This window comes from Passer domesticus, chromosome 2, assembly GCF_036417665.1.
Source record: "Passer domesticus isolate bPasDom1 chromosome 2, bPasDom1.hap1, whole genome shotgun sequence".
NCBI classification, from domain to species: domain Eukaryota; kingdom Metazoa; phylum Chordata; class Aves; order Passeriformes; family Passeridae; genus Passer; species Passer domesticus.
Window position 1 is genome coordinate 31,524,323 of NC_087475.1, and position 17,864 is coordinate 31,542,186.

General features: G+C 38.5%; 1 protein-coding gene across 3 annotated transcripts in view; it reads left to right on the forward strand.

Moving 5' to 3' along the window:
* AFF3 (ALF transcription elongation factor 3) overlaps positions 1-17,864 on the forward strand; it is a 323,171-nt gene that overhangs the window by 121,118 nt on the left and 184,189 nt on the right. The gene's annotated exons all lie outside the window — the stretch shown is intronic.

The following is a 17,864-nucleotide window of genomic DNA, read 5'->3' on the forward strand; positions in this document are numbered from 1 at the left end:
AGCCCTGATGTCATCAGAAGGAACTTGGATGTCAGTTCTCCTTGCCCTGACCTGTCCATGGCATGCCTCTGCAAGATGTAGGATATGTAAGGGCTGCCTTACTTTGACCTTAGGCAGCAGGACTGGAAGGACTCAAGAAGGCAATAGGGGCTATGTGACGAGACTGAGGTACAGTGGTACTTCTCAAATATCAACTGATATGTCAAATCAAATTTTTTTTCATGCAGATTAAAAAACATGGCCCTGGACTGTGTCAGTTTACTTCTTTCAATAGAAGTTTACATACTTAAACCAAAAGGAAAATTGCTTGTTTATTAAGTTCTGTCAGCTCTCTTCTCTTCATGCCCTTCAGTTTCCTTGCATTAACCACCTAACACAATCTTTTTTTCTTTTATTTAGCTAGCTGTGCTTTTGTAGTCCTTCAGGCTTTGAAAAGCCTCTGTGTCTAACCTCTTCCTTTCATAAGAAAGTACCTCTGCCACTTGCAGACTTCTGCAGCCAGTCATGCTGAAGCTTCATAAGGTTCTCTTTCCTTGTTTCTGTGTCTCCCTGTCTGCCAGTGTCTCCCCTGTGGCTGAGTACCTTAGATAAGGAGTCTTAGGAATTCTTGCTCTTCAAGGGAGAGTGGGGCACTGCCTTGCAAATTTTACAGAATTAGTATGCTGCCTGAGGTGAAATCAAGACCTTTACTTTTCTGACTAACCCTGTGCTTTCTCACTGCCTAAAAGGTGGTAGCCTCTTTAGCTCTTCTTCCATGGGTTTCTTACAAGCCCGCTGAAGAGTATAAATCTGGATTTTAAGAAAAAAAGACACGGAGAGATGGCTTTTTCAATGTCGTCATTTCATTGAACCTCATGCAACCATTTAAAACTGCTAAAAGTTTAAAACCATCAGTGTGTTCCTGGTTTTTGTTGGGTTTGGGTTTTTTGGGCACTTATGTTGGGATTTTGGTGAGTTGTTTTGGTTTTTTGGGGGGAGGGGGTGTTTGGTTTTTTGTTTGTTTGGGCTGGTGTTACTTTTTTTGTTTGGTTGGGGGGTCTTGTTTTTGTTTTGCTTTGGGATTTTTGTTTGGGTTTTTTTTTGTTTGGTTTGGTTTTTGTTTTTTTTTTAATTTGATGACTACAGGAAAGGCAACTTCATTTGCTGAACAACTACCTACTGCTCTTTCACTTTGGTGAATTTAGGATGTGTTTCTTACCACTGAGACTCTGCATAGGATTCATTTCCCTTCACGTGCAATGTTTAAAATTTGCATGTCCAAGATCACTTCAGAATCTTTTTATAGTCAAAAACCAAAACAGGTGCCTCCAAAAGGTGATTCATCTGGCCTTTCTTAGGCAAAGACCTTGGAAGAAGAACCAGTTGTAGAAAGTGTCTGATTCTTTCCATGGACTGTGAGCAGAGCAGAGAGTGACTAGCCATGACCAGAGATGTCTAGTTTCTAAAATGTTTAATTTAGATAGATAGCATACACCTATTGCCTAGGTATCATATAAAAATATGTGTAGCACTCTCTGTCATTTTAACTCAATGCCATTGCATTTCTTTTCTTTTTCTTTGCCTATATAGCTTTGCAAAAATAGACCCATAGTTTCTCACAAAGACAGCAGTTCCTTATGTCATAGACAAACCTTGTATTTGTCCAAATTGTCTCTTACCACCTTAAATTCACATCATAATCACAATGTAGAGGGCTCTGCGTGACTTTTGCACTGTAATTTTTATAATATCCCTGTGACTTCTTGAAGTAGCTATTATCCTGCTTGCAATTAAAGCTGCATAAAGTCACTTCAGAGCATTCTCATTACTTATCAACTTGAGTATATTGGCTGTTGTCACATCTATTATTTTTTAAAGCAGAATGCATCAGTACAACTGTGATTCAGATTCATTGCAAATATAAAAATAAAGACTCTTCTCCCTTTTCTCTAGCATGTATTTCCTATCTTGTGGTTATATTCTGCTTCATATACGGTAATGCTCATCCTAATTCACCAAGCCACATTCAGAATTGCAAACGAGGCATTGTGCATCAATGGTGGAAAGTCATATTTTGTCCTTCTTTTTAATACTCAAAGCAGCATAAATATAATCCTGATTTTTCAGCTCAGTGCCGGCAGTCTAAATATGTTCCCATTGTTCTCAAAATCTTCATATGGATAGTATTTCTTCATGATAACATTTATTTATCAAAGTTTATGCTGCTTTGACTTCTTATAAAATAACAGCAAAGATGAATGAATCGATTGACCCCAAGAGCAGTTTATTTATCCCTTTAGTCACACTTCAGTGGCAAAATCAATACTCTTCTGAAATATCTGATATTACAGTGGTTCCAGTAAATACTGACATTCCTGAGCTATGTGAAGGGGGAACAAAAATTTATTATCAACTTAGATTTTTAGTACCTTCATTGATTTTTCTGGGGATGCTTGAATTTTTATTTATCTGTTGCTAAGTAAGTGACCTTTGTTTCAAAAAAACCCCAAAACCTACAAAGCAAAACCAAAAAGCCTTAAGTTTAAATGCTGTAAAAAGCAAAAGGGGAAAAAAATCACACACATCTAACACTGTCAGTGACAACAATTTTTGCAGAAGAGTGTATCTGGTTTTAAATGATGCATAGCACATCATTGTGTGTTCTTTCTCATGCCATCTCTGCATTTGAAAGAGCATTACATGTAATTTTTTAAATACTGATACTGTTGACATCCACTTTGTGTGACAGCAAAGATGTTTCTGAGTCATGCATTGCTACCAATTATTTTGATACAAGGGTGAAAGATATGAGTGACCTGAAAGAAAATAAAATAGTACATAACAGGTTACATATTTCATCCAACAAACTGATATAATTCCTTTGAGCATTAACAGGATTTATGCACACATATGGAAGAAAATTTTCTCTCTCTTACCCTGGAAGCTTTTAAAATATAAAAACTGGATGCAAAAGGTAGGATTTGAGAGAGTTCCTGAGACCAGTGTGGAGTTCCCAGTCTGGGGAATCTCACTGAAACAGTGTTTGGACAGTAGCAGAGAATAACTCATTTTCTCAGTTGTGCTAAACTGAGAGCCACGCACTGTATCAGAATTTGGAAGAGTGGTTTGACTAAACCAGTTTGGGGCAGACATGGTTGGGAAAGCCTAAATTTAGCAGTCACTAAGAAGTGCAGGTTCATCCTGGGTGGACACAAGGGGACAGGAGGAGGCCATGAGAGGTCTATAGCAATCTTGCCATACTATGCTTATATGCCCTGAATTGTGGCATAGTTGTCCCAAGATTTGGACTAACTAACACTACATTGCTTGGAAATATTCCATGTGATTCTGCTGTCCCTTTGGAGCATAAGGAGGATAAGTGAAATGAAGTGGATAAGTGGAAAAATCAAGGTATAAATCAGCTTTCCCTCTGTTTTGTGTCCTGGCCAAACGCTGAATATCGCCCATATTACTTGCCTGGGCAGAAAAAATTGAATGTAAATTTGAATGCATGTAGAGTGGTGCCTGCATCTGCATGTTTATATAAAAGAGCACTTAGGGAAGTTATCTTGGAAGAAGAATAACCTTTCCAGTAGCAGAATATTTGAGACCTGAAAAAAAAATTGTAGAAACTAGCAGAAAAGCAAGACATAGCTTGAAGTTTGAAAAGTTACTATTACCTGCCAGTTCCTTTTCTTGCTGAGATAAATGTGCTCATTTCTGAACTGCCTTGATGTTCTTGAAGCACATCTAGATCTAAATTTTGAACATTCTTCACCAAAACTCACCAAAAAAATAACTGATAGCGAGTGCTTTAACTTGGTCTGTCAGTCCTTCAGCTGTCACTCTGTTCAATCCTTACCTCAAACAAGTCTGTCCTGCTTGCCATTGGCATCACTCAGAAACAATCTGCCACCAGAGAGAACTAATGGTGTCTGGTTTTGGTTCCTTGATGTGTAGTGTAGTTCTCTCCAACACTCCTATTAAGAGCAAAAATGAAAAGGCTCAGTGGTCCTGTACCTATTTGGGATGTAGGCCAAAAGGTGTGGAAACTCAGCACAAGCTCTGACCATAGGTTGGTAGGTACCCTGGTGAGACTCAGTAAAGCAGAGGTCTTTTGTGAATAAAATTCTCTCCAAGGGCTTTTCACTGTTTCCTAGTACTGAAGTATTCAACAAGCCCATCTAATATTAAAAAAAAAAAAAAAAAACAAAAAAACCAAACAACATTTTCTGTGATTTTTTCATTCTTTTCTAGCTGCATTCCCTGATAATCATGAAATCATCCAGAGAGAACTATCTCACTGAGCATTTCCTCCTCCTTTAGACCTGCCAAAAAGATTAATTTTCTCCGCAGAAAGAGAATTCCATAGCTTCATTCCATCTGTGTAAACCAGAAAATCACTTTCCTTCAAAAGACAGTGTAATTAAAATACATTTTCAGAATTTGTATGAAAACCAGAAAAGTTTTAAGTAAAAGTTCTGATCCAGATGAAAATTAAAATACTTGTGTGGTTTTAAACTTAGTCATTGCATAAACTTCATGTAGACAGGTTAATCATGACTTTCACTTCTTTGCGTAGTCAGGGATATATAATATTGAAACAAACAAAAATACCCCAATAAAACCAGCAGCCTATTTCAAGCCATAAAGCTAAAAGAGAACTGACTTACTTAAGAAAGATCTGAGAACAGATCTTTCTTAAGTAAGTCTGGAAGTTTCTAAAACACTGGGACAGTGATTGTAATGTCCTGGAGCTAGAAACAAGAGAGTACATGAGGCCATTCTACAAGTATTTTTATGCTGAATCTAATATAGAGAAAAAACTTGCCAGAGGACAAAAGAGAGAAAATAGACTGAAAAATGTTCAGGATGGCTGTTACGTGATGGAGATTTTCTCTCCAAATGTTGCAGTGCTCTTTCCCAGGGGCCTTTCCTGCTGTGCTGCTCCTCTGAAGAACTGATAAGTTCTGTCTTATTTCTGTCTTATATCTCTAATGTCATAGTTTTAAATCTGCTGAGAATCAAATAGATTTTGAAATTTTTGAATTAAGTACCAACAGAAATTCCTGCATACATTGGCAGATCTAGAGTAAATTTTCTGACAGGAAAATTTCTCACAGTTTCTCTTAAGTCATTTTTCACAAGGTTCATGCCTACAGACTGAGTATTGATTGCTTAATTCCCCAAAACAAAAGAAAAATCTATTTACCAATAGATTGAAAATTGACTGAAATTTTGAAGCATAGTGCTATTTGTAAATGAATGGATATCTCACTTTCAATTAAAATCACAATGTCTGATCAAGCAGAACCACATCATAATTAGTAACTGTAAGGCTACTCAGTTTTACTTCTAAATAGCCCTGGACGCAAAATGGTTTTGAGGCTGGCTGAGTGAAGGATGTTCCCCTTGCAATTTAGTGTGTCAGGTGATGAAAGGCTGTACTAGACCAAGTTGTTGTGTATGCAATTCTCCATTAAACATAGGAAATAAAAGGATGTTAACAGATGTATGGGGAGGGAGACTTAGAAGTCTCTGCATGCTTTTCTTTTCTACCCCACTCCCTCTGTGGCAAGTGCCAGCATATGTGTGGAGCACCAGCAAGGGTTCCTGCCATATGCCAGCCCATTTCAGTGGTTCTGCCTGTGTGTGTTTGCATGTGTATTCATATGCATATATGCATACAGGTGCAAATGACATAAGGTCAGTGTTCAGTGCCAGATACGGAAAGCAGTCGGTGTGGAGGAGGGGGAGAATCATAACTTTGACTGCTTTGAACTCAAATTAAATGTGAAAATGAGTAGTTACTTGAAATGGATTTGTCAAAATAGCCAAAGGGAGTTTTGACCTCATCACTCGTATATGAATGGCTTATGGACAACTAAATCCCTGGGCTCCTTGGAAATCCCAAATCTAAAGAATATTTTTATAGCTAGCAACAAGACTCAGTGCCACTGACATACTTCTGAGAAATTGGCATCATGAACCTTCAATCTGATTAGTTACACAGGTACTTGTGAAATTGCTTTATACCAAAGCCTTAAAAAAAATTTACAGGATATATTCCAGTGCTCAGAGAAATCATCACTGTAAGAAATGCATGGTGCCAACGGGAGAAAACAAGTCAATATCCCCCTGCCTTCATATCTAGCCAATCTGCCTATCCAAGTATTTTCTTTAAATTTAGTATAAATTTAAAAGGTTTAAGGGCATGCAGTTGTATCATCATTTTAAGGCAGCCAAATTAATTCTTTCATGCAGTGCTTGAACTTAATGGAGATTGACTGTCCTGTTTTCCTATTGTAATGATGTGTACCAACTCGAAAATGAAGATGTTGGAGGATAAAAAATAGTGCTGTGACTGCTATTGATTAGCTGTCTTGTTTGCTTCATTGTTCAGGCTCTGTTGGCCTCTTGGGCAGAAGGACACCCAAGTATAACATCCCTGACATTTTCCTGAAAAGATGCATGCCTTAAAAGTGACAGCCTTACTTAAAAAATACAGTTTTGATGTATAAATGCGGTAGTTTTACCTGAAAGGATTCTGATGGATTAGAGCAGACAAAGAAAAAGATTTCTGAAATGTACTCAGGTCAGCCTTGTATTGAGAATAGATTTAATAGCAAGTGTCGTACATGATGATGACACTTCTAGTGTCTCTGCATTTCCTTGCATGTGAGTACGAGCAAGAAATGGAGTTTATCTTCGAAGACAGAGCGATTAGGTTATTCTGACTAATGTGCTCAAGTTTCATTAAAGGCTTTGACTGGTCATGAATTCCAGAAGACTTGACTGTGTGTGCTGAAGAAGAAAAGTGGCCCTTGAACTGGCACATAATTTTATAAAAAATACTGCCTGTATTTTCAAAACTCTGTGTATAGATTGTTTTTTACAGCCTTTAGGCAGTGGGCTATTTGATACCATTTTGTTTATTCTCTTGCCTATTTTTCATGAAAAATATTTAGTACAAGAGTCACGTAATTAAATTTGTAAAAACAATCATTCTTAATTGCATACATATGAATTTAATGCCACATGAATGTGCATATTCAGATATGGCTCTTGCTTCTACAGAAAAACAACTCATAATTTACTTGACTCTCTGTCAAGGTATTTAAAAGAGTCAAGTACACTAAGTGATTTCATGCATCACCTTTAATGAAATGCACGAACATATGAGCATGACTGTAGGACTGGGTTGCAGCCAAAGTTAGAAATGCCTCTGCTTTTATCAGTGTTATGTTACAAAGGGCCAGATTCTGCCACACTGTCATGTCTGGGAGAAAATGGATTTTGCCAGTGAATGACCTGTCGCTCAACAGAGGTGGAGCTATTAGAGACTCAGTTTGCTAATGGCTCTGTGGCAAAATGATGCTTTTTATTAAATAATGTAACTGCTTTGCAAAAACCTGGGCAATCAGGCAGTAAGTGGAAATCAGCCAGGAAAAAAATGAGGTTTCTGATGTGCTTCAACTGGAGGTATTGCAGCACCAATCTGACTCTTCCTCTCGTCTTGTGTACCTGAGAGCAAGCCCGGGTGCTGCTTCTCTTTGATTCATGCTTTATGAGGACCCTGCCTTCACAGAGCACATATAGCCCTGCTGGTTTCTTGGCTTGGTGTGTTTCATCTCCTGATTCATGGAGTATTTTCATTCTGCTCTTGAGAGCACCCCTCACAAAGACCACCGGCAACCTCAGCCCAGTTCTTATCTACCAGATCAAAGTTACATTTCTTCTTTTCCCCCTCAAAGCCACTGAGAAGCTTGCTCCTGTCCTTCACTCATCCCCAGTGAGCTGAATTCCCTGCTGCAGAGGGGACACTGTCTCCTGACCTTGTACCTGCCACTGTGGACAATGGATCTCTGATGAAATGACCCTCAAGGTCACACTTCTTTCCTTATTCAGGATCCCCAGGGAATTCATCTAGCTTGCAGCAATGGATGAGATGTTTATTTATTAAAAGTAAACTCTAGAAAGGCTGACAAGTCCAAGCCAGTCCTCAGCCCACTCAGTCCTCTGGTATGTTTTGTTCCTCTCTGTGCATGGTGTTCTTTGAGTCCATTTCAATGGCAAAATACTTTGGGGGCAGAACCTGCTTCTTGCCTTCTGCTTACTTATCTGTTTTTGAACAAAATTACTTGAAAATGAAGTCCTCAAAATTGAGCTGCCCTTCAGAACTGAGGAGAAGCTCAATTTTGGCAATGGCAATCTTAATGACAATCTTAATTTTCTTCCCATGTGCTGTGATTTGATGTTTCATTTTATGGTCCTGAACTATTTCTCACATAATACAGCATTTTTTTTTGACCGAATTAAGAATCTTTAGACACATATTTGCAGTATCCCTCAAGCATTACCATGCATATATGCATTCATGCAATTACTCAACATATGTAAAATCTTCAATAAAGTGTAGATACAGTGAAAATGGCATGTAGAGACAGAAAGCATATTAAAGTAATTTCAGGGAATATATTATCAGGTGTAATTTATCACTGACTTAACTACATGCATGTTACTTGAAGCAGAATCCATGTTTTTAATTCTCTGAGCACTCATTTCAAAACATACAAGTATAGGGTGAAAAAGTGAAGTGAGTACAATGTCAACTGTAGTAAGGAAAAAAAGGGTCATCTGACATATTCAATGTTCATTTGCATCCTTCAGCACTCTCCAAATCTATTTCTTCTTCAGCATTCACATTTTACCCATTCTTGATGGATTTTCTTTCTAAAATGGATTTTGTTTCTAAGTCCTTTGTGCTCTACAGGGATATTCAGAGGAGGTTTGTGACTTCTGGGGCAGCAAAAGCAGCTAAACACACTGTATAAAGGATTTTTTTTCTTCTCACTCGTTCTGTTTTCTGCCCAATTCCCTTTGTAATAGCCATTTTTGGAGTCTGTACAATCTAGAAAACCTTCAAGTGAAATGAAGGAGCCATAGCTACTGCTACCAGAGTCAGACTTACAAACAGCCCCCATGTAACAAGCAGCAGCAAATGAAACCAGCTGAGGAACAGGATGCACGAGCTCAGGGGAGACGGGAGCATTTTCCACAGGAAAGTTTAATTCCGCTACTTCCTTTGTGTTTTGATCTATTTCGCTTCCATCGTTGTTGTCAACATTGTAATCATTGCCAACAAGGTGAACCCTGCATAACAGTCCACTCTTTGTCAGGACCATACCTGGGCCCCAAATGACAACACTTATTTTAGGCTGTGTTTCAAAGGGCTGCAGGTGCCAAGGAAGAGCAGAGGTTCTAAGTTCTGGTCAGCACCAATGGCTAACTTTCATGTAGCCTTTCCATCTGCTGCAGGAAGCATTGAGGCTTCCATGATACTGAAGAAAGCCAGGATCTTCGGGAGCAACCCTCAAGGGCAGATCAGTTCTATTAACTTTTCCTTTGTTGCTGTTTGAGTTAGATTTTATAAATCAAATAAAGGAAAGGAAAGGAAAGGAAAGGAAAGGAAAGGAAAGGAAAGGAAAGGAAAGGAAAGGAAAGGAAAGGAAAGGAAAGGAAAGGAAAGGAAAGGAAAGGAAAGGAAAGGAAAGGAAAGGAAAGGAAAGGAAAGGAAAGGAAAGGAAAGGAAAGGAAAGGAAAGGAAAGGAAAGGAAAGGAAAGAAGGAAAAAAGGAAAAAAGGAAAAAAGGAAAAAAGGAAAAAGAAAAGCAAACAAAAATCTGTTACATCCTGTTATTTTCTAACTATGTCATTAAAATTGTGGTATTGTGGATGAGCTTTAAAATAGTGAATCTACAGTATTTTTATAATACTGTAATGAAATGCACTGTTTTTTGGCTGATAGAGAGTCAGAGTAAAGAGTTTTTAGTTTTGTTTTTTTTTTCTTTTCTGGCTTCTTGGATGTACTAAAGTCTAACAGGAATATTTTTCTGGAGTCTGTAGCTTTGTGCTTCAGTTTTGAACAGCTGGCTGGAAAAATTCTAATTTGATGCAGTATATAGGATACAAGGATCGGTGTTTTGACCATAGTGTAAGAAAATTAGGTAATAAGAGGTATTTAAATATATTAGTGAAAAGGGTAGTTAGTAAAAATATAGGTAGTGTACCTAGGGTATCATATATGCACAAGGATGTGAAAGGCAGACTTTTAATTTAGTAGATACTCTTGAGTTTGAAGATCAGTTGAGCAAAGTATAAACTCAGATGCTGCTGCATCATGCGACTCTTTGTGACATGTTGAGTATGTTTGAAGTATCTTCAAATATATTTTCAGCTTCAGCAGCTTATTCTGCAGGCATAAAGTCTTTACTTAATTTGTAAATTACTGTCTTCATTTATAAATTACTATACTGTATGCATTTATTTTAATCAATCACTGCAGTTGTGAATGCCGGTCTGATTTCTGAATCAGCACTCAAAGATAAATGATAGATGGTTTGTTAAGCTCTCTCAGCTAGGGTTCATGAAGCTTAATTTTCTTAAGTGATAATATTTCATGCCATAATACTGATCTTTTTTTATTCTTCTTTCTGCTTAGTGGAGTTTAACCTAATTACATATGGTCTCTCTAACAGTTGCAGTATGGAACCTTCACTGAACTTTCATAAATCACCTTTTTAACTTTTTCAGAAGAAATCCTACAAAAGGTCACCTGTCATCAAAGATATTCTAGCTAAAAGTTGTAACACTTAACCCCATCTCTAAGCTCTCTTAACTCAATTATGCCAATGCATCACTCAGCTCTCTTTGGGTTTGCAATAAAAGGAGAATTGATCTAGGGCCATTTTTTGGATCCCTGGCAGCAAGACACCATACATGTACTTAGCTCATTCACAGCTGGATGGTTTCATTGTAACCCCTCGTGTCTCACTCCAACATTTCGACCTCATGAAAGCATAATGTCACTGAATGCTTCAGTTTGATGTAATTTATTCTGAAGATTGTGGGATTTAAGTCTTACATATGCAGTTTAATGACAGCATTCTTGTCATCAGGCAAACTTTGCTCTCTCAATATTTTCATCTGTATTTTTTACACACAGAAACATATATAGACCCAAATTAAGCTGAAGATGTTTTTGAGAAGCATTAGAGGAAGAGAAAGAGAAGGGAAGAGGCAGAGAACAAGATAACTGAAGATTAATCATACCAAAACCAGGCATGCTTTTGCTGTGGTTTTTTCCATTCCTGTTACATTTTTGTTTGGATTGGCTCCAGAGAAGCCCTGTTCCTTGTCGCTCCTGTTGTTGTGTGTGTGCTCATGCATAAATTCAGGTCAAGTATGAAACCTCTTTTCTGCATTCCTGGTAAGAATGTGTAATGTCCTTATCAACAGATAACAAGAAATCTGAACTAATTTAGCTCACAACCCTGGATTCTTTTCTTCTGCCATTAGCAAAAACACAGTGTTTGCTTAGTTGTTAATGTATTTGGTTCAGTAAATTAGAGCTGCTTGAAATTTCTGCTAATCCTTTTCCATTGAGGGTTTCCCTGTACTAAGTGATACTGAATACAACAAAAAACACATGCACACACAGGTTTCTGAGATTTTCTGGATCAAATATAATTTAATGAGCGCAACATTTTAAAACAAGGTGTTGTGGTTTTGAGGTTTTTTGGTTTTGTTTTTTTTTTTTGGTAGGTTGCTTGGTCGGTGTGTTTGGGTTTTTTTTGTTTGGTTGGGTTTTTTGTGGGTTTTTTTTTTTTTGTTTTAATTACTGTTCCAAAAGCAGCAATGAATAAACAGTGTTTACTGAAAATATGCTTTGCTTGAACTTGGTCATTAAAGCATACAAGGGCTGAGGGGTTATTTTGTAATGAAAGAATGGACCAATATATAAGGATAAAAGTAGAAAAAAGGTTTTACACACAGCACAAAGATGTTTTTGAATGAATCAGTCTTTGCTATTTAATTTACATTTTGAGGGCTCATTAGGATGATGAATGACACTGCTGGAGAATAAAACATACTTCCTGAACAAAAGAAAATCTCTGTAGCCTAATAACATTTTATGCCAGCACTTACATTTGTCAGAAGTGGATGCTATTTATCCCTATGATTATTTAAAAATCATTTTTATTGTCCTTTGTGCTGTGTCCTCTTCTGGGAATTTTAATTCAGAGTTTGACACCTACTTATTAACTTCCATGAAGTATGGAGTACAAAGGCTTATACTATATAAATGATTCTAACCAGCCATGTTTATATTGCCTGGAGCTGTATACAAATTAGCTGAGTCTTAGAAATGGAAAAAAAAAATTGGAGTTGTGTAACCTTTACCACCTCAGCAAAGTAAATATGAGTTGGGCATGGCTGACCTGGGCTTACTAGGATATGGCAGTGAGTCAAAAGAACAAAGAGGAGAAGTTTATGGCATTAATGCCATGAGTTAGGAATCTCTGTGAGTTGAGAACACTCTATTTCATGTCTTCTCCTTCCTCATCTGGAAGCATGAGGGTGAGATAGGAATGCAAATGTTTGAAACTTCAAGCCCATCCACTCCTTAATCATGAAATAATTACTTGCTGTCTTTTCTTCTTCAGTACTTATGCATGCCTATACTCTAGAGTCAAAGGTATGCAAATACCAGAAAACAGACTATCTCTGGAAAAATGTCAAAATATTTTGGTAAATTATATGCTCTTATAATAATTATACTCGTTATGGTTTGTCTCAGAAGATGCACTGCTTTTGTATCAAATATTGCATTTTAGACTCTTAATGAGCGCAAACTGTCCTTTCGCCTACACTCCCTCTTCCACTCTCCCTGTTGTAGATCTGCTCAGCAACAGGGATATCCAGCCTTAAGAATTAAACAAGTAAGAGATTTTGTTTGCCTTGCTGAGGGAGAGCACTTGTTACTCACTTAACTTTTTGTGAGAGCATGTAAAACAACATGACATACAGATTTGTGTGGTCATTGTGATAGGATGTGGGAATGATTGATCTTGTTTTCCTTTCCCTTTCCAAAGCCATCTTCTATGCCTTTCAAGAAGTCTAGCTGACACTAAAGCAGGTATCAGTGTGCAAAAAAAAGTAATTTCTTATATCTAATTCTCCAGCATTTCATATTGATTTTTGAGGTGGTACCAATCATCTGGAACACTAGATCCCTAATTTAGCTATCATTTTTATTTTTGAAGAAATTGCTCATCAGCCTCCAATATATTCCATAGATTTTTCCCTGTTGCATATTTTGTGGGCAAATAAATTATGGGAGCATTTTATAACACCATGTGCAAGTGTTACATGACTCTGTGCAGGTAATGGGTGAGCAGACAGAAAGTTTGGCTACTTTTCATCCCCAAGTGTGGTAGAGGTATTTCTGGGCATCAGTGGCAGACTGCTGTTTGGAGAGCTCCCATGGAGTTCTTGCAAACCTCCTCCCCTTGGCTGAACCCAGCTGCCATGAGTGGAAGCCCTGGGAATACTGCTCCAGCACACACTGTGTGTGAAGGACTGAGCCTGAGAAGGCTTGATGTCTGCAGGCTTGATTTTGGAAAGCTGAGATCTTGTGGACAGGCCTTATGTTTGTTTTCAGAATACCCACTGTAGATTTTTGAGAGAGTGTGTGCATGTGTGTCCATTAGAGTTTGTTAGGACTCCTCTTGTTTCACTTGGTACTGTAATTTTCAGAGGGAGTTCCATTCTGCCTACCTAAAATGCTTCCAATCCTTTATGCTGCACAACGCATTCTTTGTTATCCTTCCTAAAAATATATAATGTTGTCCATATAGAACTGTATCTATATCTTGTATTTAAAGTTATATATACCAATACATATCTAGATTGTGAAGTGCTATACAAGCTTTCATGGTAATGTGCTTGCATACAAAATGCAGACTATTACAGACTATTTTCAGTTGAGACATCTGTTTAACATTTTTGTTGGTGACACGGACAGTGGGATTGAGTGTACCCTCAGCAAGTTTGCTGACAACACCAAGCTGTGTGCTGGCAGCAACGTGCTGGAGGGAAGGGATACCATCCAAGGGGACCTTGACAGGCTTGAGAGGTGGGCCTGTGCAAACTTGGCTCAGGGCAAGCGCAAGCACAACTACAGGTGGAGGGATGAATGGATTGACAGCAGCCCTGAGGAGAAGGACTTGCTGGCTGGCAAGAAGTTCAATGTGACCCAGCAATGTGAGCTTGCAGCCCAGAAAGCAAATTGTATCCTGGGCTGCATCCAAAGAGTGTGGCCAGCAGGGACAGGGAGGGGATTCTGCTCCTCTGCTCCCCCCTGGTGAGACCCCACCTGGAACCCTGCATCCATCTCTGGGGTCCCCAGCACAGGAAGCACACAGGCCTGTTGGAGCAAGCCTAGAGGAGGACCACGATGATCAGAGGGCTGGCTGTGATTCTGTGATTTAATCTTTTCCTTCTGAACAAACAGCAGGATATACCACTTTCAAAAGTCGCATCTTTTGTGTTGGTAGCTTTGATTGAGCTCTGAACCCCAGTGAGACACAATGGTTGACTTTGGGTAGGTTCACACAGCAGTCTCTGCCATGGTTAGTCCTTGTAGAGGCTGAGAGGTCTGATAGACACAGGTAGATACAGATGAAGAGTTTCTGTCTCTGCTGTAGAGATCCATCAACTATTTATGCAAATTGCCAAAATCACTGCTAGTTTATTTTAATATGCTAGACAGTAAACTGTAGCAATTCAGCAGCTGCTATGCAAGCAGGAACCTCTGAGACAGTATCTGTACAGAGAGATAAGAATGAAAATGTAAGCTTGGCTTCTGTCTCATTTTTGCTCTTATTTTCTTCTTTGGCTTAGAGGTACAGTTATTCTGGGTAGAAAATGAACCAATATCACACCTTTTCAAAGGCAGTGGTTTGATTTTGCAATTATTTTCTAGGAATGAGCAATCCCATTGCATCTTGAATTTATATATAGGTGCTGTCAACAAGGCATCTGGGGCAGTGAGTGAGGGGTAACAGAGCCTGAGACCCATGTGGGTGATCTGTGCAGACAGGTTGCTGTGCCTATACTGTCCACATGGATAAAGTGATACAGGTATTCAGCCCATAGCTGTTGACTGTTTTCCTAACTGCAGGTATTTAAAATCCCATTGTGTTTCTAGCATAAATGTATACAAAATTTATACTAGGCAGAGCTGCTTTTAAGTGGGGATTTTCCCAGTAACCCCCTAAGGCAGAGGCAACAGTGATCAGCCAGTTCTTGACTGTCAGGTCTGTGCCTTCCTCTGCACAGTTAAAAGTCTTTGCCTGCAACCCTTGTTAGAGTATCTTGTTTCATAGTTGTATTTTTCCGGCAGAAAAAGAATCAAGAAAAAGAGAGAGTTTTGCCAAGAACATTTTATTCTGTCCCTCACAAAATACCTGTTGCTGCAAATGGTGCAGGACAATCTGTGTTTTGGAGTGGCTTCCCCAACTTCTACCTGCCCTAATATATAACTGGGCTGCAAGGGACTTGGAGTGGCATCTGCACATAAAACATTCTGGAAGTGCTACTTGGAAGTGTGGCTGGGGAGAGGGAAACAGAAAGCTTAAGGAAGCCTTTAGAATATATGTAGCCTTTTGCATTTTCATTTTTCTCTGGTGTTATTGCCTAATGTCCTTATGTGGCGATATGGGCACACAAACAAAAATCAGGTCCCAGGTGTAGTTTTGCCTTTCCCTCCTCTGCAACGAGAACCAGCACCTGAAACTCCAAATCCTTCACCAAATAGTAAATTCTCAGGAGAATGAGCCCCTCATCGTTCCCTTCATAAACAAACAAACAAATAAATAAAAGATACAAGGATCTGATCTGTTTAATATGCAGTCTTAAAAAAGAAAAACAGAGTGCAGACTAAACATAGTAATCTGATGATTACAAATTATTCAGTCCTATAAACAAAGCATGACAATTGATGACAATGTGGTATCATCTATCATAAATGCAGAGCATCCTCTCTCATCCATAACAAATAATTTGGAGTATTTCAAACCCATAACAAATATATTTAATGTAGTTCACTGTAAAACAATGTGTGTTTCTTTGTTTCTAATGCTATATTCAAAAGCCAGCCAAGAGCTTTTTGTGTTTTATTCATTATATTCATTTATGCTGCCAATTCTACTTACTATTCTAGTATTCTGATTTGAAAAATCAAAATTTAATGTATTTCAAGCAACACTTAATGCATGTGTGTCTTCAAATTATAGGAGATGGTTTATAAAGTAAATGATGAGACCATAATATAATTCCTGAGTTTCAGACAGATTTTTATCTTGCTAGTTAAAGTATTGATCACAACTCTTACATTCTATTGGTAGCTTTTTATGTAAGGCAAATCAGCTGCCATTGTTACCAGTGCTGAAAATCTCTCTGAGTAACCCATGATAGGTTTATTGCATAGGAAGCTTTGATCCTCAGGAGTCGACTAAGATATTCAAAGTTCTTATAAAGGTGTCTTAGAGACTGTGATACAAATTCAGATGTCTGCTGTCAAACGACTCCTATTCAACAAACCCCTATGAGCCACCTTTGAAAGTGAAGCAGCAAGATGACACCATTCATAGCCTGGCTTTTGGAGAGATCTTTGTGCTCCCCTGCCTTTTGGTACCTGACAACTCGTTCCAGGCCCTATCAAAGTTGCATAACAGAATTTGTAAAAAGCTACACAGAAGGGTTTAATGTGTTGAGAACAAATAACTTCTTTGTTGATCTCCACTGCCAGATCAAAGTGACTGAGAGTAATAGGCCCAGGACTGCATTACCTTCACTTACACTGGGGAACAAAAGAATAAAATAAAACAGCAAAGGGCGACACAGAACAATAAAAAAGGGAAAATACTAACAAGTTTAAAGGATTCAACGCCCTGAAACATGAATAAAAGCCATAGAAATAAATTCATCAAGATCACATAACAAAAGGGAAGCATGTGGCTTCTCAGCTGAAAGGCTTTCCAACTGCACTCCTGTTTTCTGTATGTGTTGTTATAATTCAGGGTGCCACAAGACCTGCCATTTTCAACAGGGACCGAGAGCTGGCTCTGCTGCTCAAAAATGCAGATTTGTTGTACTTGACCTAGATGGAAATGTCTGTAAGCAGTATTAGGGATTTTCTGTCCATTTAGCTTCCATTTAAAATGAAATGGGGCTACACTGAACATTTCTTTCTCCAGAGACCAAATAACCTGTTTTTAAGTGGAGGATTGTTAATATAAAAAAAAAAAAAATCCTAAAGGCTTTTTTGAAGATTTCCAGTGAAAGTTTTGGAAATCAACCCAAACCAAACTTAAGGGCAACATAACCTTTCTGTGAAAACTCACAAACCCCTTTAAGAATGGTGGTCCATTAGCTGTGTGGGAGGATTCAATGTCAGCAGGTGGGAAATGTGTCCTTACTGGAAGGACAATTGTGCTTTTCCAGACAGAAAATCTGGAAAAGCTGAAACCCGTTTTTCTTTCTACTTTCTGTATTTCACTGTAACTTTTAACAGTGACAGCAAAAAGAAAATCAGAAAGCATTGTGACATTCAGATGCAATATCCCCTTTAAAAGTGGATACCTTGAGAAAATATGAAAAGGGAAAGCCAAAAGAAAAAAGAACTAGGATCATTTAAAGCAAACCTTTTGTCCTCCAAGACTGAAGGACCAGTGTGGCTTCCATCAAAAAATGTTAACAAGTATGATACAACTACTTGGAAACTACCTGCAACTCTCCCCAAAACCTGGGACATCATTTATTCTCCTGCTCCTGGTCTTTGTCATTGCCCAAAGAGTAGGGTGCTGCCATGGAGCTCACAGGAAAGCAGGGACAAGTGCTGGGAAGCTGCCGTTCCTTGGGATGGATGGTTTTACAGGTGTGGAGATAGCTTCACTCTGGAGGTAAGGGAGCATGGGATAGTGCCTGGCTCCTGCTTAGCTCCCAGAAAAGAGGACTGATATGGGCTTGCAGTGAAACAGT